The 22,563-nt window shown below is 40.3% G+C and overlaps 1 protein-coding gene across 1 annotated transcript in view; it reads right to left on the reverse strand.

The window, feature by feature from the left end:
• The window catches only part of ror2 (receptor tyrosine kinase-like orphan receptor 2), a 162,118-nt gene that overhangs the window by 87,812 nt on the left and 51,743 nt on the right, over positions 1 to 22,563 (reverse strand). The window lies entirely within an intron of this gene.

The following is a 22,563-nucleotide window of genomic DNA, read 5'->3' on the forward strand; positions in this document are numbered from 1 at the left end:
TGATTGTGACTCTGATTCCATCTGTTCTATCCATAATATGTATTTGTATTTCATTAGTGGTGAGTACTTACTATGGATGAAACGATTTATGAAAATTATTTGAATCGTTAGGTCGACCTGACAAGGTTCAGTGCGCGCGTTAAGCTCGGACCATGATTTTTTAAATTTTTTTTTCAAAGGGACGTTTGTATGGGGAAATCATGTGTTCAGGACTGATCATTCACCACTGAAACACTCAACCGCCCCCCTTCCCGTAAATAAATAATGTCGAAACGGCCACTTGAAACACAGGCTAAGTCTGTAAACAAACTATTCGGCTAACGCTAGCCAGAACAACGCATACACCCGCAACACATCTCATCTGCTTGCATTGCTGTGGCTGACACCACTGATGCAAGATCAATGTATAGACATAATAAAGTTTTCAAAAACATGATCGGCTTACATAAATACTTTAAAATGTTTGCACTGTCAAAAACAGCTGGTATTTCACAATAGCACTACATCAATAGATGCAGCATATTACCAGAAAGCATTCTTCATGTTTAAGAGCAAAAAACGAGCAGAAACAGGAAAAAAGTATATTTTGGCAGCTAACAAACATTTAATATGTTTGACGTGCATTTAGTTCAAGCACATGTGAGTACATGTTCGCATCTACAGTTTGTATGTTAAGGCTAACCAGTTAGTTGTGTGTCCAAAAGAAAAGTTTGGAGGGGGATGAGCAAGTTGCATAGCACACAGTGGTGCTCGATGCAGCAGCATAATCCAGACATTTTAGTAAAGGGTAAAAAATGTTTAAATACTATTGTTTTTTTCTCCAGGGTATTACTGTATTAGGTTTAGCACGTCTTCCTCTTTGTTCAATTATCTTTAATTCCCTATTTAGTAACATATACAAAATGTTTGAATAAATAAACAAATACAAAATTCAAAGTTAGTCAAATTCGCATTCTTTGCTAGCCTAATATAAAAACATGAAAAACAGATCCCGCATTCTAAAACAATCAATGAAACACAACAGTGAGATGTCAAATTTCCCCAAAGATGTCCTAAGAAGTTGTTTTGAAAGATAAATGTTGAGCAGATGGTACAATATTCTTTAACATGGCTAGTATTATGTGTTGTTTCTGACATCATGTCTGTATTATTTCACTCTGGCTTGTCAGATGGTTTCACTTGCAGGCATTGAAATGGAATTTCCTCTCCACTGGCTCTGATGCTATCTTCCACTTTATGAGTTTTCATGTGCAGACAGCTTACACACTGTAACTCCATCACTGTGACTGAGTTAAAACAACAATAGCCATCTCATAAAAACACAGTCACTTCCCTTTAAAAGTATTTGCCCATTTGTGGGCTCCAAGAGGTCTGATAAGGTTGTTCACTGCAAAATCAGCTTAGCTAGGAAGTATTTGATGTTTGATGTTTGATGTCAAGATCTTGTTTATTTCCCAAAATTCATTCTGTCCTTCACTCACTCTGGCACACTGAAATGTGACCATTTTGTTCACATGATGGTAAGCTCAGAAGATACTCCATCTTGAAAGTAGGATGGAATTTTCACAAACTCAGTGAGACACAAAAAATCATTCTGCTTGTCCTCTCAACATTGTGACATCACAATCAGCTTTATACTGTAAATCCTAAAAGACAAAAGCTCCTTTTAACACTTTTACTGCCATCTTTTTCATGCTATATCATGATTATTATCATCAGTGGCTGAGTTGTGAGCATATTGGCTGCACTGTCAGAAGATCTGGGTTGAAATCTCTGTTGGGCATCTCTGAGTGGAGTTTTTCATGTTCTCCTATGTGTGTGGGGTTACTCCGGCTTTCTCCCACATTCCAAAAACGTGCATGTTATGTTAAATGGAGACACTAAACTGTTCATAGGTGTGAATGTGAGTGTGATTTCTTGTCTGTATGGATGGATGCACCCCGTGATTGGCTGAAGACCGCTCGCCGGAAGTCAGCTGGGATAGGCTCCAGCTAATCTATTAAAAATGAATGAAGGAATTGTCGTCATCATAGTGGTTTCAACTAGGGCTGCAGCTATTGATTATTTCAGTAATCGAGTAATCTATCGATTGATTTGTTCGAATAATCAAGTAATCAGATGAAACACATTTTACAGCCTCAATGCGTATTCTAAGGAAATCATTGTAATAAACAACAATTGTTCTGCTTGCCATAACATTCATTCTTTTTTTCTAATAAATGCACATCTACATTTAAACTGCACTTTTAACAGGTGAGCATTAATTGCAAGGTTGCAATCACATCACAATCTCGACAGCATGGCCACTTCCAGTTTTCAGATAAAGGGCAAAAATTCAATATGGCACAGAACAAGAGAGATGTGGGAGCAAATATTACAGGAGTTTATAGCCAAATCAACAGGCTAGATACCGCCATAAAAAGCTAAAAGTGGAGGCATAGATCCTAAAGCCCTAAAAAAAAAAAGGGATTTCTGGAATCTGCAATTTCAAAGATTTTGTGCAATAAAAGTCAACATTTTCTGAACCGAATTACTGTTAATCACAGTTGTGGGACATTTGCTTCGACATTTGCTCCAATGGGCGTGTGGGCAAGCAGTCAGAGGCAGGACTGGTGAAACATTGACATCGAGTTTACCTGTTTTTCGCTCATTTGTCAATTATTTATTTTGCTACCGTCCAGTTTGGCGAAGAATTAAGACGCTTTTTGCTCTCTGCTGACGTATTGGTCGGATGAACGCAATCGGAGCGTTCATATTGCAGTCATATTTGATATATATCCGATTTATGGCCACATACGAGAGAGGCCTGGGTCGTGTTTGAAAAATGTTGAATTGCACTGTTCACACTGACATTAAAAAATCCTATACAGGTCACATACGGGGGGAAAAAATGGAATTGACCTGCAGTGTGAACAAGGCCTATGACTCATATTTGCCCATGTAAGTAAAGTTTTTGTCATATAAAATTGCTACAACTATCTTCGCTACGACTTGTTATGGTATACAAATATCAATTGTTGACACCGTTCTTCTCGTGTTTTAGCCTGTTTGGACTTCTATATGACTTTGTGGTGACCTAACTTTAAATGCTAGCATAGAAAAATGTTTTTCACGTAGTTGACAGGTAAAATCTAACGTGTCACGCTTGCGTGTTTCCGCATGCTGGCGGTAGTTGTCGTGATTTCAAGATGCAGATGGAATGCACGAATGCAGCTTGCAGGTAAAATAATATTTAATTAGACAAGTAGTCAAACCCTACACAAAACACTCGCGCAGGGAAGTGCACTTAAAACGAAACACTAGTGCGTTTAGGAGCACACAAAAAGACTATGGGGTAACTCAAAACTAGGTAACAGTTACGGTGAGGCGTGGAATGAATGAACAACGTGCCACAGCAGTCAATTCTCGGGCGCTGAATATAGCACGAGGCTGGCTGAAGAAGGCTATCTAATTACTAACACAAATCAGATGGACCTAACAGCGTGCTAAAGCAGGGGTCAAGTTGCTTCAGAAGGGACAATCCAAAACAGGAAGAGAAACTAAAAAAATATCGCTAGATCATGAAACACAGGAAAAAGTCAACAAACTCAAAATAAGGCCTGCTGTGACAAGCCGTGACATAATGACTCATATTCAATTCACTTACTCAAAGACAGCTGTTGTACTGACAAAAGTGATTTGTTGAAATGTTTAAATACTGCTATAAAAATAAGTATTTGCGGATATATAAGATTGTATATGTTTCCACCTCACCCAACAAGTGTAAACCTTTGTACGTCTCGCCAGGCACAAACAAGTCCGACAATTATTTGCCGTTTGAGCAGAGAATATCTACAATAAACACTTCATATTCCATCATTTATGCTGTTTTATAAACTAATATTGGGTTTGGTTAAGGCATATGGCAGGGGTAGGGCTGGGCGATATGGACGAAAAAGTATATCTCAATATATTTTTACTTAAACTCGATATTCGATATATATCTCGATATATTTTACGGTGAAAATATTTATATAAAGATATTCATTTTTCATATTCGCCGGAGAGTCGAACCTCGGATTCAGGAGGAACAGTGTGGTTTTCGTCCTGGTCGTGGAACTGTGGACCAGCTCTATACTCTCGGCAGGGTCCTTGAGGGTGCATGGGAGTTTGCCCAACCAGTCTACATGTGCTTTGTGGACTTGGAGAAGGCATTCGACCGTGTCCCTCGGGAAGTCCTGTGAGGAGTGCTCAGAGAGTAAGGGGTTTTGGACTGTCTGATTGTGGCGGTCCGCTCCCTGTATGATCAGTGTCAGAGCTTGGTTCGCATTGCCGGCAGTAAGTCGGACACGTTTCCGGTGAGGGTTGGACTCTGCCAAGGCTGCCCTTTGTCACCGATTCTGTTCATAACTTTTATGGACAGAATTTCTAGGCGCAGTCAAGGCGTTGAGGGGATCCGGTTTGGTGGCTGCAGGATTAGGTCTCTGCTTTTTGCAGATGATGTGGTCCTGATGGCTTCATTCAGCCAGGATCTTCAGCTCTCACTGGATCGGTTCGCAGCTGAGTGTGAAGCGACTGGGATGAGAATCAGCACCTCCAAGTCCGAGTCCATGGTTCTCGCCCGGAAAAGGGTGGAGTGCCATCTCCGGGTTGGGGAGGAGATCTTGCCCCAAGTGGAGGAGTTCAAGTACCTCGGAGTCTTGTTCACGAGTGAGGGAAGAGTGGATCGTGAGATCAACAGGCGGATCGGTGCGGCGTCTTCAGTAATGCGGACGCTGTATCGATCCGTTGTGGTGAAGAAGGAGCTGAGCCGGAAGGCAAAGCTCTCAATTTACCGGTCGATCTACGTTCCCATCCTCACCAATGGTCATGAGCTTTGGGTTATGACCGAAAGGACAAGATCACGGATACAAGCGACCGAAATGAGTTTCCTCCGCCGGGTGGCGATGCTCTCCCTTAGCGATAGGGTGAGAAGCTCTGTCATCCGGGGGGAGCTCAAAGTAAAGCCGCTGCTCCTCCACATCGAGAGGAGCCAGATGAGGTGGTTCGGGCATCTGGTCAGGATGCCACCCGAGCGCCTCCCTAGGGAGGTGTTTAGGGCACATCCGACCGGTAGGAGGCCACGAGGAAGACCCAGGACACATTGGGAAGACTATGTCTCCCGGCTGGCCTGGGAACGCCTCGGGATCCCCCGGGAGGAGCTGGACGAAGTGGCTGGGGAGAGGGAAGTCTGAGCTTCCCTGCTTAGGCTGCTGCCCCCGCGACCCGACCTCGGATAAGCAGAAGAAGATGGATGGATGGATGGATGGATGGATGGATATTCATTTTTGGGCGAAATTCACTGAAATAAAAGTGAATGACAACTGTACAGTCAGTGGCACTTTTATTAACCCAGTTAGTCAAGATGGGTATTAACAGCACAGAAAATAAACTGTTTAAGTAACACAGAATTACATAACAAATAAAATAGAAAAATATTCTTTCCACGTAAAATAAATAACATAGCTGTGCAAATAATACAAAATGTATCAAACTCAGATAAAAAATTGATTTGCAGGCAGACACTTTTTAATTCCCAGTCGACAATGTAATGGACTGTCAGACGGACGGTTCTGTGGTCCTACTAGACCAGGCCTGGGCAATTATTTTTACTCGGGGGCCAAATTTAGAGAAAAAAATGTGCCTGGGGGCCGGTATATCTATTTTTAGGAAAACTAATACAAAACCTCTCAATAAAGTCTGATTGAATGCTAAAAATGTTATGACAGACCGCCTTAAAAACGGAATGGAATTTTTTTTCCTTCTATGAACGATAAAACCCTGAATATTGACAACATATGAACGTCACACCCCCTCTCAATCGACATAATTTACAATCAAGCCAAATGCAACAAAAATGCAACAAACACACCGAAACATGAACGTGAAGGGTAAAAAAAAAAAAAAACATCTAAAAAGTTAAAGTTAAAGTACCAACGATTGTCACACACACACTCTAGGTGTGGCGAGATTATTCTCTGCATTTGACCCATCACCCTTGATCACCCCCTGGGAGGTGAAGGGAGCAGTGGGCAGCAGCGGTTGCCGCGCCCGGGAATCATTTTTGGTGATTTAACCCCCAATTCCAACCCTTGATCTGATATATGTGATATATCACTAAGCTTGAAAACTTTCTTGTAAAAATCTCCTTCCACGTCTGTCCCTGACACCCGCATTTCAGGCTGGCCGCTCCTGAAACACTCCGTGGAAACGCTCCCCACCCACACTGCTTGGTGCCTCGTCTGACCTGCTGTGACGTAGATTACCATAGTAACTAGTAGGGTTGTACAGTATACGGGTATTAGTATAGTACCGCGATACTAATGAATCATATTCGGTACCAAACCGCCTCTAAAAAGTACCGGTCTGCCACACCCTAAGATTTTTTGTTAAAATGAAGCCAATAATGCAATTTTTTTCTGGTAGCCTTTATTTAGAAAAGTATCGAAAAGTACCGAAAAGTATCAAAATAATATTGGTATCAGGACAACACTAGTCACTAAAATATCATGCAAAAGCGCAGATTCCAACCATTGAAATATGTTGTATAGTTCAAGACTTAGGTAATTTGAAAACATCACTGCTCATCATAATGGCAGCTACACTTTCCATCTTAAAGATCTAAAAAAAATATTTGGGAATGTCCAGCGGGCCAGATGGAAGAGCTTAACGGGCCACATGTGGCCCCCGGGCCTTAATTTGCCCAGGTATGTACTAGACCCATGTGGTCAGCGCCAAGTAAGTGACTTGACTTAATTGTGCCACTATGATCTTGTTGTCTGTTTCAAAATGACTCAACTACCGTATTTAGTGTTGAAATAAAAAGAGTAGAAATAATGAACAAAATGTGTGTCTTGTTGTAAAACACCAATGAAAATGAAATGTAGCATTTAGACAGGCTATACTGTAGCAAAAGTCATCGCATGTCTGCCACAATCATGTGTGTTCTTAAATGTGTATTACAAAAACATACAGCCTCAGATTAGCTGATACGATTACAAAATTGATCATTGATCTTTAGCCTAGGGTGCTCTGGTACCAGGTGCACCTATGAGCATCCTAATGCTTGAACATAGTGTTTGTTATCGCAAGTCCATGACTAGCACAGAAGTCCAATAACAATCCACCACTCAGGTTCAGATCAGGGAGACCGTTCCTCCCAATCACGCCAGTCCAAGTATCACTGTCATTGCACACGTGTGCGTTAAAGTCCCCCAGCAAGACTATGGAATCCCCTGCCGGTGCCCCATACAGAACCCTATGCAAGGTATCCAAGAAGGCCGAATACTCTGAACTCTTGTTTGGTGCGTACGCACAAACAACAGTCAGAGTTTCCCCCCCTCCAACCCTAAGCCGAAGGGAGGCGACCCTCTTGTCCACTGGGGTGAACTCCAATGTACTGGGCACTCAGCCGGGGACTCGTGAGTATCCCCACACCCGCCTGGGCCCTCACACCCTGAGCAACTCCAGAAGTGAACAAGGTCCATCCCTTGTCCAGGAGTGTGGTCTCGGAGCACTAGCTATGCGTAGAGGTAAGCCCCACCAAATCCAACCGGTAGTGTGCCACCTTCCGCACTAGCTCAGGCTCCTTCCCCACCAGCGTAGAGACGTTCCACGTCCCAAAAGTCAGCCTCTGCTGCCCCGAATTGGTCTGTCTGGAGCCTCCACTTTCGCTACCATCCACTTGGCAGCGCACCATCTCAACATCAATGGCATTAATTTAAATAACCGAAGACATTACCAATGCAATAGATAGCAAAAAAATGTCTGTGCAATGTTTATGGGATTAACAAAAGCATTTAACACAATCAAGTATAATATCTTAATCAACAAATTAGAAAGTAAGGCATTAGAGAGTTGGTTTTGAACTGGGTAAGAAGCTACTTAACCAACAGGAAGCAATACATGAACACACGTCTACAGAGCTGAAAATATTTTGTGGCATACCTCAAGGATCAAAACTTGGACCAAAATTGTTCAATCTTTATACAAACAACATTTGTAAAGTTACAAAAGACTTAAAGTTAGTATTATTTGCAGATGATACAACTGTGTTTTGTTCAGGAGAGAACACACAAAAGCTAACAGAAATAATAACAGAAAAAATTTACAAATTAAAAATATGTACAATGCAAACTATAACCTGCTACTACCCAAGAATGTACAACAATTCTTCTCAACAAAAGAAGAGAATAATAAACTTAGAGGAAAATCTAATTTAAAACATTTGTATGTGCGTACAACACTTAAAACCTCTAGCATATCCGTATGTGTAATTAAATTATGGAATGGATTAAGCAAAGAAATCAGACAACGCACCAATATCAATCGTAATCGTACTTTATTAGTCCCAGAGAGGACATTCAGATTTTCAGCACAATCCCATTCAACAACAGAGATATGATTTAGTTTAAGAGACTGTTCAAACTACAAGTGTTCACAAAGTACAAAGAAGAACAATTATGATGAACATCTTGATTTTTTTTTTTTTTTAAGATAATGATTATTTATATATTTAATGTGTTTACTTACTAAGGTGTATTATTTATTTGGTATTTACTTATTCACTGTTCTGTTACAAACATAGAACAAGAAAATGGGATAAAATTGCTATGATATGAAAAAGTGTAGGATTAAATAAGTTATGTTTCTTCCTACTCCTTTTCGGACGTGCTGTAATGAAACAACTTGAAATATGTGATGCATAACATTATATTGCATGCATGTTAAAAATAAACTGTAACTGAACTGAATTTAACTTAAAGGAGCCATATGTAGGAATCTGGCCAGAAATGGTACTGCAATCACAATCACAATTCTGTAGTCCCCTCCCCCTCTCCCTGACTGAGGTTGCCAGATACGCAGCCGAATCCAGCTCGATCGACTGGGCTACTCTCTTATACAAAGAAATCAGGCTATTTTCAGGAAGAAGTACATCATGCCTGCTTAACAATATCACAACAAATGGCAATCATAAGGTTATTGTCAGTACTATCAGAAAACAAAGACTAAAACGAACTACAACCAACGCTAGCAATGGTTATACTGGTGAAAATAAGTAGAGCATGCTTAGCAGCCTAATGTACGCCCAAAACTAGAGAGGAGGCATTTTACCAAGGTATGCCTATAGGCTACTGTTTCAAACGTTTCAGATTGCCATATAACTTGGTACATGTAGTCCACAATATACAAACACGAATGAGGAATTATTTTATCATGTGATTTGGCTGTCTCCATACGTTTCACATTGCCATGATGACAGCCGTGCTAATGTTGGAACCCATTTCTTCAGCGTATCAGCATATTGAGAACGAAATAGGCACTGACACCACATAGGTTTTATTTGTGGAAAATATACTTTGGCCTATCGGATTACACATCGACATACAGGCTAACGGGCATATATTTCCCGTTAGCCTATATGTCGATGTGTCATTGAACTGGGCTATACGTATGCTCCCATTGACCGGACTAGCATGCTAAGCATTCGTTGTACGAACACACCAGCTTTGTTAGACAAGATCATAGATTGTATTGGACAATATAGCTTACATATGAAATGTCCATTTCCATTTATTACAAGTAATAAGAAAACGTAAATGCCTATCAAGGAGAAAATTAGCAAGTTTGGCCTCAGATGAAAAAATATGTTTTGTCTTCAATCGTCTCCATATTTCAAAGGCATCCCCAATACAAATACATTGTTTTGTTCCTGGCTTTGTCATGAATAAGTTGAGAATCATAACGAAGCCTTTTGGATTTACTAAGGTCTGACATGTTTAGTAACTTTAGCAGAGGCAGGAGCTAGACGAAGACGGCAACCTGGATGTAACACATTCACGGACTAATTGGTCAAACGGTGACAACATGCCCCACCGCATGTTGTGTAAATCAGAAATAAAAACAGAATACAATGATTTGCAAATCCTTTTCCAACTATATTCAATTGAATGCACTGCAAAGACAATATACTTAACATTAGAACTGGTAAACTTTGTTAATTTTTTCATATATTAGCTCATTTGGAATTTGATGTCTGTAACATGTTTTAAAAAAGCTGGCACAAGTGGCAAAAAAGACTGAGAAAGTTGAGGAATGTTCACTTATTTGGAACATCACACAGGTGAAAAGCAGCTTCCATGAAATGCTCAGTCATTCACAAACAAGGATGGGGCGAGCGTCACCACTTTGTGAACAAATGCGTGTGCAAATTGTCGAACAGTTTAAGAACCAAATTTCTCAACGAGCTATTGCAAGGAATTTAGGGATTTTACCATCTGCGGTTCACAATATCATCAAAAGGTTCAGAGAATCTGCAGAAATTACGGCACGTAAGCAGCAAGGCCGAAAACCAACATTGAATGCCAGTGACCTTCGATCCCTCAGGCGGTACTGCATCAAAAACCGACACCAGTGTGTTAAGGATATCACCATATGGGCTCAGGAACAATACAGAAAACCACTGTCAGTAACTACAGTTTCTCGCTACACCTGTAAGTGCAAGTTAAAACTCTACCATGCAAGGCGAAAGCTGGCGGCTTCACTGGGCCCAAGCTCAACTAAGGTGGACTGATGCAAAGTGGGAAAGTGTTCTGTGGTCTGACGAGTCCACATTTCAAATAGTTTTTGGAAACTGTGGACGTCGTGTCCTCTGAACCAAAAAGGAAAAGAACCATCCGGACTGTTATAGGCGCAAAGTTCAAAAGCCAGCATCTGTGATGTATTAGTGCCCAAGGCATGGGTAACTTACACATCTGTGAAGGCACCATTAATGCTGAAAGGTACATACAGGTTTTGGAGGAACATATGTTGCCATCCAAGCAACCTTATCATGGACACCCCTGCTTATTTCAGCAATACTATGCCAAGCCACATGTTAAAACAGCGTGGCTTCATAGTAAAAGAGTGAGGGTACTAGACTGGCCTGCCTGTAGTCCAGACCTGTCTCCCATTGAAAATGTGTGGCACAATATGAAGCCTAAAATACCAACAACCTAAGCTGTACATCAAGCAAGAATGGCAAATAATTCCACCTGAAAAGCTTCAAAAATTGGTCTCCTCAGTTCCCGAATGTTTACTGAGTGTTGTTAACAGGAAAGGTGATGTAACACAGTGGTGGTAAAAATGCCCATGCGTCAAATGTTTTGCAATGTGTGTGCATTAATGATTATTTGCAAAAAAGTTTCTCAGTTCAAACATTAAATATCTTGTTTTTGCAGTGTATTCAATCGAATATAAGTTAAAAATCATTGTAATGTATTTACAATTTACACAACGTGCCAACTTCACTGGTTTTGGGTTTTGTACATATGGCTCCTTTAACTTAAACGGGGCAACGCCCATTTAGTGACCCATCCGCCCTACTGTTCTGTCTGTTTCTTAGACGGATTAACTGTAGACAAATCTTTTGTATTTTCTAAGTGCAATGACAAATAAAGCAGACAGTCAGAGATTACAAAGAGGAACATAGCTAAGACTTGTAGTTTCGCTAGAAAGATGTCTCAACATCGAGTACTTGTCTCTGGCCCCCTGCCTGCTGTTGCACCTTTCCTGCTTCCGGCTCCCCAGACCGTAGTTGAGGGGCGCAGGGGAGACTCCTTCAGGGTCGATGTATCTCGGGGGCAACACCCTTCACTCTACCCGGCAGTGGGTCTCTGCAGCTCCGGACTGCAGGGTGAATGATGAGTCTGGCAATTAGTTGCAACTCGTAACTTTATTAATGTCTGCACACAGCCAATCCACCAAAACAATGATGTTGTGTCGTTCGCGAATGATTCGTTCGAACGAACAAATCTTTTGAGTGAACGTACTGAACCGAATCACTTCATGAACTGATTCGTTCCTTTCTCAGTTCAGTTGAGCTCCGCCGCGACCATGCCGGTATGAGTGGAACTGGTGCATTCTGTGACTCACTGAACCCTCGACGTCGGCGAACGACGCAGCCAGCTACTCATCATGGGGGCAGGGGGAGGGACTGAGCGAACGATTCGTTCACCGCGGATTAACGACATGAATCACTCAGTGAACGACAACACTCTCGCTCTCTGCTCTGCTTGCCCCAATGCCGCGAGTGATTCTCCTCCCGTCGCGGGGATATGTTTCATGCCATTGGCATCCGTTCTCTATTCATTCTCCAAGCTAACAGCTAATGTTGACTCAAGCCACATGAAAACAAACACACACACACGCCCCGTCGCCATTATCTCAACACATAAAGTTATGAGAGTAGAGGAGACAGAAAGAAACTCAGTGCAGGCAGGGCAAGGCTGAGCAGCAGCGATGCAAGGGGGAGGGGCGGGGGGTATGAAGCCACCAGGACCACATAATCTGTAAAAAGCAGAGACCTAATCCTGCAGGAATCCAACTGCGTCGAGAAATTCTGTCCATAAAAGTTATGAACAGAATCGGTGACAAATTTGAATGAATTTCTTTAATAAGAAAATTTAACTCATTAAAAAAGCGATTAAAGATAATGCGTCCCAGGTCCAACTAGGTTCTATTAACGCAGATACGAATGTATGTACGACGGATATTGCCCTCCAAAACAATCTCTCTTTTTTTGAAGAAATTACATTAGAGGAACTGCTGCGACTTGTAAATGGGGAAAAAACAAACAACATGTTTACTTGACCTACTTCCTGGGAAACTTATCAAGGAGCTGTTTGTAATATTAGGACCATCAGTGCTAAATATTATTAACTTATCACTTTTCTCTGGCACTGTTCCTGTAGTATTCAAAAAAGCGGTTATTCATCCTCTACTCAAAAGACCTAATGTCACAGTGCAAGCGCATGTCGCTGCTCATTCCTCAGTGCACTCTGTTATGTGACATTAGCTCGGCTCGGGACACGCCCACGGGCGCTCATCTTCTGCTGCAGCAGGCGGCTGCAATCAATCAGCAATCTGCACGCCACGCTTCTTAAGCCAGTGCAAACCTGCGTTCCGGGCAGGAACATAGCTACCTGTTCCCGTACAATAAGCCGACACATCTAGCTCTATGTACACTCTCTCTCTGTGTTTCTCCCCTCCGTGTTCATTTGTCTCGTGTCCCTTGTCTCCCCGTATTCCCTCTGGTTCCCTGGCTGCCTTCTTGGATCTTGACCTGGACACAGACTTTGTCCACGGTTACGTGAGCTTGGAAATCATATCCCTTACTTTTTTTGTTGAGTTTAGTGATTATTGATCAGGCATACCAGCGGTGTGTCAAATAAAAAGTAGCAACAATGGTGACATCTCAAAATTCTAGTACACATGCTCTTTTTTCCATTCATTCGCTCCTCATCGCTTTCACTGTTACAAGTTCCAGAATTTGCATGCACTTTGCGTGGCCCATTTTTATCCCATTATTATATATTCATGATCGTTAGAAGCCGAAATCTAAATCAAAATTTGATTAATTGTCTAGCCCTAGAGGATACCTCCATATATGGTAGAAATTTACCCGAAGCGTTTTACACGAGTTTGCCATTGTCGTCCGTCACTGTAGTCAATAAGTTATTTATTTTTCTCCATCCTCTTGTTGTGGGGCAGATTGCCTCATACATGCACATGCACCCTCTGCTGTTTTTTCTATCTATCAGTAGACTCCGTATGGACTAGGCTGACAGCGCATCCTGGAGAGATGGTCAGAAATATAACCTGTGCAACATTTGACCAAAGAAACCACCATAACACGCTGTTAGGGTGTACTACGAAAAGTTTTAAATTTAGAAAAAATCATAATATGACCCCTTTAAGATATTACGAAACACAGTTTATTTGTCGTAATGGAGGTGATAATTATTAAAGACATGCACCTGAAGATAGGCTGATTGGCATCACTAAATTGGACCTCGTGTGTGAATGTGAGTGTGAATGTTGTCTGTACAGGGCATCTGGAAAGTACTCACAACGCTTCACTTTTCTACATTTTGTAATGTTACAGCCAAATATATATATATGTTACAAATATATAAAAATAAATACATTTAAAAAACACATGTACATGAATAATTATTCACAACCTTTGCTCAATACTTTGTTGATGCACCTTTGGCAGCAAATACAGCCTGCTTGGAACTTTCTTTTGCCTATTCCTCTTTGCAGAACCTCTCAAGCTCCATCAGATTAGATGGAAAGCTTTGGTTTTCATCCAGGATTTCTCTGTACATTGCTGCATTCATCTTTGTCTCTATCCTGACTAATCTCCCAGTTTCTCCCACTGACAGAAATCCCCACAGCATGATGTTGCCTCCACCATGTTTCACTGTAGGGATGGTATAGGCTTAGTGATGGCTTGTTTCCTCTAAAAGAGATCCATCTTTGTCTCATCAGACCCGAGAATTTTGTTTCTCGTGGTCTGAGAGTATTTCAGGTGCATTTTGTAAAAAAAAATTACGAAGAAATGGCTTTTAGTACAGGCCTGATTGGTGGTTTGCTGCACAGATGATGTTCCTTCTGGAAGGTTCTCCTCTCTCCAAAGAGGAATGCTGTAGCTCTGACAGAGTGACCATCGGGTTCTTGGTCACCTCCCTGACTAGAATAAGATGAATGCAGCAATGTACAGACAGATCCTGGATGGGAATCCAACCTGATGGAGCTTGAGAGATGCTGCAGGGAGGAATGGGCAAAGAAGAATGGGCGAAACTACCCAAAAATAGGTGTGCCACGCTTGTGGCATCCTATTCAAAAATACTTGAGGCTGTAATTGCAAAGTATTGAGCAAAAGCTCTGAATACTTATGTACATGTGATGTTTTTAGTTGTTTAGTTTTAATAAACTTTTACAATTTTCATTATGGGGAATTGTCTCTAAAATTTTGAGAACAATGAATCCATTCTAATTGTGAATACCGTATTTTTCGGACTATAAGTCGCAGTTTGACTTATATATGTTTTTTTCCTTTTTTATTATGAATTTTCAGCAGGTGCGACTTATACTCCGGTGCGACTTATACTCCGAAAAATACGGTACTTTCCGCATAAACTGTATATCTGTGTTGGCCCTGTGACGAGGTGGCAATTTAGGCGGAAGGCAGGGTTCATCCTGGATGAGTGCAGCTGGGATAGGCTCCAGCCCTCACGCCACCCCGAGAGGGATAAGCGGTAGAAACTGGATGGATGGATGGATGGATGGCAGGGGAGCGGCTCCACGCTGTGTATAAATATACACAATTAACTGCTAACTTGTCAGCAGACTAAAATCAAATATAATATTAGACAGAGGGGATCAGAGTTTGTAATCTGCATTGAAACACAATATTCGGCAATGGTGATCACATACTTTACCTAAAAATCGTCTGATACTGATCGTGGCTAATTGATCTGCACATCCCTAGTTTTGAACATTCATGTTTTCAGAGGAATACATGAATATTGGGTGTAAGAGAAAAATTACTTTGAGAGCTGTAGTTTGTAGCCCGACAACTTTCCACTTTGTGGTGTTAATATTTCAACATGAAGGAAGTGATGTCGTGACTTTTTCCACTGCTGCACACAACTAATGGAGACTGTTGGATGAGTGCTTTTTCCAACAATTTAAAGCACATCTTCTCAACTTCAGAATATGCTTTTAAATACCCTCTTACATATACAAACATTGAACATGTTTATAGATTGTTAAAGACGGCTGGCTGTAGCTTTCTTACATCAACACTGTTTATAAAGCAAGAAGTCTGCTTCTCTGGTGGGCTTCATTCCTTCCCATGAATTGTGTCCTCAAAAGACCATAAAATTATGCACACAAAAAGTTCTAAATTAATATTTTTTCCTATGGCACATGTAAGCTACAAAGCACAGAGTTGTTTTAAGTACTCTCTTTCCTACTAAGGCCATAACCACAGAAAAAGCTCATTTTTACCACTTTGGTATCTGAAAAATGTCGAACACAAAGTAGTTTAAAAAAAAACAAAAAAACATTAATTTTCCGTAATGTTAATTTTGTCCAGTCAGAACAGAAGCCTGGATAATCAACCACAACTGACATTAATGACATTATAACACCTCTCATCATATTCATATATCACATGTACTATGTACATTATACTTAAAGAAAACAATATGATTTACATGTTTTTCATGTGTGTATGTGTATAAAATCATATTATCACCTGTATAAAATATTTACTGGTGTTGTGAGATTCATATTCATGAAATAATGTCACACATTTCTTATGACACAAGACAAAAAGTGTTGTTTGATTTGTTCATTCATACACAAAAGCTGAAGCAGCACTTTGTCCAGAGAAAAATATACATTGTGTGTACGTTTGTGTGTGTGTGTGTGTGTGTGTGTGTGTGTGTGTGTGTGTGTGTGTGTGTGTGTGTGTGTGTGTGTGTGTGTGTGTGTGTGTGTGTGTGTGTGTGTGTGGATGAAAGACTAAAACATGAAGAAAAATCAGCTTTTTTACACGTGTTTGTGTGACATACACTGAAATAGCCTGAGTTATGAGGACCGTGTGAGCAATCCGCAATCACATCTCCACAACACAAAGCAGCAAGCAGTTACACGTGCAGGGAAGTATGTGCCGTAAAACTCTGGAAGAGGATAATTATGAACAGACTCAACAAAAATGCCTGTGGCTCCAAAGAGTCAAAGATGCAAGCATGAGGATGTCCAAAGTGGACACATTCAATCAACTCTCTAACTCTTCTACTAGATTTAAAAAGATCAATTTTACTGCAGGAAATGTATACTTAAACAGACTTTGGCAGTTTCACACAGGTTTTTATTGAACTTTGACTATCGGGTGTGGTAGACCTTGCTAAGAGGAATGAACCACAGATTCCACGCCTCACGAATGACGATGAAAGACAGCTATAGCGATAATCCAGGCAACCTCTGAGTTAAACATCATTGATATGTTTAACACAAGAATCCTGATATGTGGATTGTACAAACCCTGTTTCCATATGAGTTGGGAAATTGTGTTAGATGTAAATATAAACAGAATACAATGATTTGCAAATCATTTTCAACCCATATTCAGTGCTATGCTACAAAGACAACATATTTGATGTTCAAACTCATAAACATTTGTTTTGTGCAAATAATCATTAACTTTAGAATTTGATGCCAGCAACACATGACAAAGAAGTTGGGAAAGGTGGCAATAAATAATGATAAAGTTGAGGAATGCTCATCAAACACTTATTTGGAACATCCCACAGGTGAACAGGCAAATTGGGAACAGGTGGGTGCCATGGTTGGGTATAAAAGTAGATTCCATGAAATGCTCAGTCATTCACAAACAAGGATGGGGCAAGGGTCACCACTTCGTCAACAAATGCGTAAGCAAATTGTTGAACAGTTTAAGAAAAACCTTTCTCAACCAGCTATCGCAAGGAATTTAGGGATTTCACCATCTACGGTCCGTAATATCATCAAAAGGTTCAGAGAATCTGGAGAAATCACTGCACGAAAGCAGCTAAGCCTGTGACCTTCGATCCCTCAGGCTGTACTGCATCAACAAGCGACATCAGTGTGTAAAGGATATCACCACATGGTCTCAGAAACACTTCAGAAACCCACTGTCAGTAACTACAGTTGGTAGCTACATTTGTAAGTGCAAGTTAAAACTCTCCTATGCAAGGCGAAAACTGTTTATCAACAACACCCAGAAACGCTGTTGGCTTCGCTGAGCCTGAGCTCATCTAAAATGGACTGATACAAAGTGGAAAAGTGTTCTGTGGTCTGACGAGTCCACATTTCAAATTGTTTTTGGAAACTGTGGACGTCGTGCCCTCCAGACCAAAGAGGAAAAGAACCATCCGGATTGTTATAGGCGCAAAGTTGAAAAGCCAGCATCTGTGATGGTATGGGGTGTATTAGTGCCCAAGACATGGGTAACTTACACATCTGTGAAGGCGCCATTAATGCTGAAAGGTACATACAGGTTTTGGAGCAACATATGTTGCCATCCAAGCAACGTTACCATGGACGCCCCTGCTTATTTCAGCAAGGCAATGCCAGACAACGTGGCTTCATAGTAAAAGAGTGCAGGTACTAGACTGGCCTGCCTGTAGTCCAGACCTGTCTCCCATTGAAAATGTGTGGCGCATTATGAAGCCTAAAATACCACAACGGAGACCCCCGGACTGTTGAACAACTTAAGCTGTACATCAAGCAAGAATGGGAAAGAATTCCACCTGAGAAGCTTAAAAAATGTGTCTCCTCAGTTCCCAAACGTTTACTGAGTGTTGTTAAAAGGAAAGGCCATGTAACACAGTGGTGAACATGCCCTTTCCCAACTACTTTGGCATGTGCTGCAGCCGTGAAATTCTAGGTTAATTATTATCTGCAAAAATAAAATAAAGTTTATGAGTTTAAACATCAAATATCTTGTCTTTGTAGTGCATTCAATTGAATATGGGTTGAAAAGGATTTGCAAATCATTGTATTCCGTTTATATTTACATCTAACACAATTTCCCAACTCGTATGGAAACGGGGTTTGTACAATTGACGGAATATAAACAAACTATTTCACCCATGAGAGCAATTGAAACCCAATAAAGGTGGAAAAACCACAAACTAGAAATTTGGGATGTTTTAATACTAAAATGCTACTAATTCATGTCAAACTATACTACATTTTTCATGCTAATTGTATTAATTATTTTACACTTTTAGTGTAGTGTAAATGTACTATGAATTGAAGAAAGAACATGATGTCAAATCATTGCAACAGTGTCATTTAATGATGTAGCCCTGTAAAAAATCATGCAGAAGACAGTGTATACAGTAAATCACTTAATTTTAGTGCATCTAATAATACGGGTTCATGATATTAAAATGCACAGTGTAAGTCATTCATCTTTGTACAAATTAACAATTAAAATGATTTAGAAATTTGTTATTAGAAATGTTTGGTTGATTTAAAATGTGTGGGATTTTTTTTTTTTATCTATCTAACTCGTTAGTCGTAGTGTAATGTCAATCATCTTGTTCCTGCATTGTCATTGGGTCTCAGTAACGTAACAGCCAATCCACTGTATTGGGAGCTGGATAGAGAGCAGGCAGGAGTGAGGAGAGAAAAAGGAAGGAAAGCTATCGTCAAGAAGTCACATCAAAGCATTGCTTAGTAGTAAGAATTAGGTTTATATCCTCAGGGTTGACTAACTGTGGTCCTGATATTTCTTTGTTGTGAGCTACTAAAGGTAGTGATGGTCAGATGAATCCTCATGAGGCATCGAACTACTTGAGCCAATTGGTTCGAGGATTTTTTGAAGCTTCAATGCATGCTTCGGCACAAGACTCCTCCTGGTCAAATGTATAATTACAAACAGCTGCATCTTAACCGCATAATGTGTGATGCATTGAAATGGTGTCTATTATGCCTCTTGGAAATGACAATGAATCACAATAAAAGTTTTACAAAATGTTTTTGCTAAGTAAGTCAACAAAGTATAATAAAATATGTTGTATGTGTTATATACAGTATGTACATATATTGTGTGTTTTTATTTTGCCAACATTGTACAATCATATGATAGGGCAGGTTGTATAATGATTTTCTGTCAACTTGAGGAAATGGCATAAAGAAGAGGACGACAATATAATGAAACTTGGACAATGATGCACAGAACAGAGGATATTTAGTTCATTTAAATTTTTGGTTATAGGCGATTCTTTTTTTCTATATTTTTTACAAAACCTCTCCATTATCCAGCTATTGATTTCTGGTAGCTGGTTAAAAAGAATAAATACAGAATGCTTTACTTTAACAAATGTTATGTTTACACTGATAAACACATTTGAGAAGTGACGTTGCTAAGTATCGAACCTACGTTCTGTAGAATTAAAGACAAATGTATGAACCATTGTGCTACCAAAGTCTCGAAGTCATCACTGATACAAGGTGGTAATTTAATATTTATTAAACCCGCCTTCCGCCCGATTGTAGCTGAGATAGGCTCCAGCGCCCCCCGCGACCCCAAAGGGAATAAGCGGTAGAAAATGGATGGATGGATGGATAAATGGACCTCAGGTTTGCCGTTTGGATTCAGTTTGTCATCCTTCTTTGATTCTAGTGGCATTTTAAAAAACTATTTTTATTCTCACATTTTCCAATAGAGCTTGGGCGGTTTATGAGTTATCGAATCTCCCGGAAAATCTGAACCGCTTCCCGAAAGTCACCTGGTACAAGAGGGCAGCGAGGCTGAACCGCGTCCCGAAGCGGTCACGTGGTACAACTTGGCAGCGAGGCTTCACATGTCATCATTTCCGGCTCTTCCCATAAATGAAGCAAGCCTCGATATGCTCTGCGTGGAAACACCCCCTCCATGACTCGACACACGCCTTGAAGTCTCGGCAATTGGTGCCATCACTAACTAAATGTAAATATGAGTTTGTGCCTTGTATATGAGCTGTAACTAAATGTTGTAGTTGTAAAGTCTTGGCATGTAATGCTAGTTAGCACTCGCGAGTTAGCTTAGCTTGCCGATTCTATAAGCCAATCATGATGTAGCATTGTGATGTGCAAAAGGTAAAGCTAAGTCGCAATGATATAGTATTGGTGGATCAATGAAGTGTATTTGCTTAAAGGAGATTATGCTTCGAGGATGGACCCTGCTGTTTTAATGGTGTTTGATGCTATTTGCTGGTGTTTGTTGCTGTTCGCTGCTGCTTTGTTCCTGTGATTCCAACTGTATACTGTGAGAGCTGACTCTTTACGTGTATGTGATAACATCGGAGGACTATTACGCCTGTCACCACGTGTTCCTGTATCCCCTACTAATTACTCAAAAGGATTTGTGATTTTGTGTGCAGTCCCTTCCAAGGTTTCTCGTTGTCCCCATTGGGTTGAGTTTTTTCTTGCCCTGATGTGGGATCTGAGCAGAGGATGTCGTTGTGGCTTGTGCAGCCCTTTGAGACATTTGTGGTTAAGGATTATATAAGTAAACTTTGATTGATTGATTGATTGATTGATTGATAAAGTAAACACAATAACACATTTTTATAAAGCCTATATTATTAAATTAAGAATTTGCTAGAATTATTGTAAACAGATTATGTGGTATTTATTGCTACATATTTTTTTTAACAAAAATAAAATGGCTCGTTCACAATAACTAAACAAAAGAAAAACTAATATTTAAATCAGAGGTGCCCATTATGTTGATCGCAAGCTGCCGGTTGATCTCAATCAATCAATCAATCAGTCAATCAATTCCTTTATTGTCATTGTCATACTAACACAATTCATGCATGTCAACAAGATTTTTTTGGAGCTTAGTCTAGCGGCATAGAAAGTGCATTGATGTGCAGGTTGACAGTAGTTTTCAGTAGCATTATAAAGAAGAGAAAGAGTAGGGGGGGTAAATGCGAACAGTCAGATGTATGAAGAGTGTTATGTCGTTGCTGATATCGGAGGGGGTGTTGGTCGATTGCCAGGCATTAATAAAAAACCTTTACCTATCATCAATATTCACTATTATGTCACATTCGTCACTCGACTGACAAACATGGCAACGAAGGGTCTTGTGAGATGACAGCTGGTTGCTAGGAGCTCAGTATGAAGAAAACACTGACAGGCACTAACGCAAGAAACACTTTTTATTTCAACATAGACTCTCTCTCTCAAACACAAAACTGTAAAGACTGACAGCACAGTTCCTGTCTTCACAATAAGAGTGCTACTCCATCCTACATGCACTAACAAAATAAGGTTCTCAGAAAACAAGCATAAACAAGCCTGCAAGCTACGGAGTTAGTCTGAAACGTATTACTTGTAAAGGGTAGAAAAATGAGCATGGAATCTGGAAAAATAAGAAGACAAAAAGCAACCACTTTGATGTGGTTTTTTCTTCCACAATGTAAATTTGAAGTTGTGAAACTTATCAACTGTAAATCTTGTCTGATTCCAATCAAGGCAAGTCATCAGAATAACATTATTCGCTGGGTTGCATTTGATGTCACATTCCCTTTGCTTTGTCACGGTGTAATGCACATGGAAGGCAAACAAGCTTGAGCCTATTGCTAGAGAGTTTAAGCTGTAAATTCCGCGTTGGTGTGCTGTTCCAAGCGTTTAAATCAAAAGATAGGAAAGGCATTTTTAGAGTCCCGAAATAAGTTGTTTGTAAAAGAAGCAATTCCACAAATTCCAAAAACGTGTCGAGGGAAATGGCTCTCAAACATGTTGCTTTCATCTTGTGGAGTACAGTCGGACCATGCTCGTGTCTGCAGCGATCAATCTGTAAAAGTTTTGTTTGAACATTTGATTGGTTCGAGCAACTTTCTGTGATGCATGTGGGTTTATTCTTTACTTTATAGGTAGTGTTTGAGAGCAGAACTGAGCATAATTCAAAGACAAAAGAGATTGCATTAGTTTGTGTTCTTTTAAAAATTATGTTTGGTTGCTATGCCTACATACAAGGCGTCTGATTGTGGAACTAAACGAATGTCATGTTAGACTTAGTAATATATATTGTGATTGTTGGTCCGATCTACCAAATTTTTGTTGTCGACTTTCATAACAGAAATTAAAAGCTTAGTTCTTGTGAATAGGAAAGCCAAGTGCTTTATTCAACGTAGATGACCCCGCTATAGCGTCTTTGGTGGAGCGGTG

Source organism: Nerophis lumbriciformis, linkage group LG20 (genome assembly GCF_033978685.3).
Source record: "Nerophis lumbriciformis linkage group LG20, RoL_Nlum_v2.1, whole genome shotgun sequence".
Lineage (NCBI taxonomy): Eukaryota > Metazoa > Chordata > Actinopteri > Syngnathiformes > Syngnathidae > Nerophis > Nerophis lumbriciformis.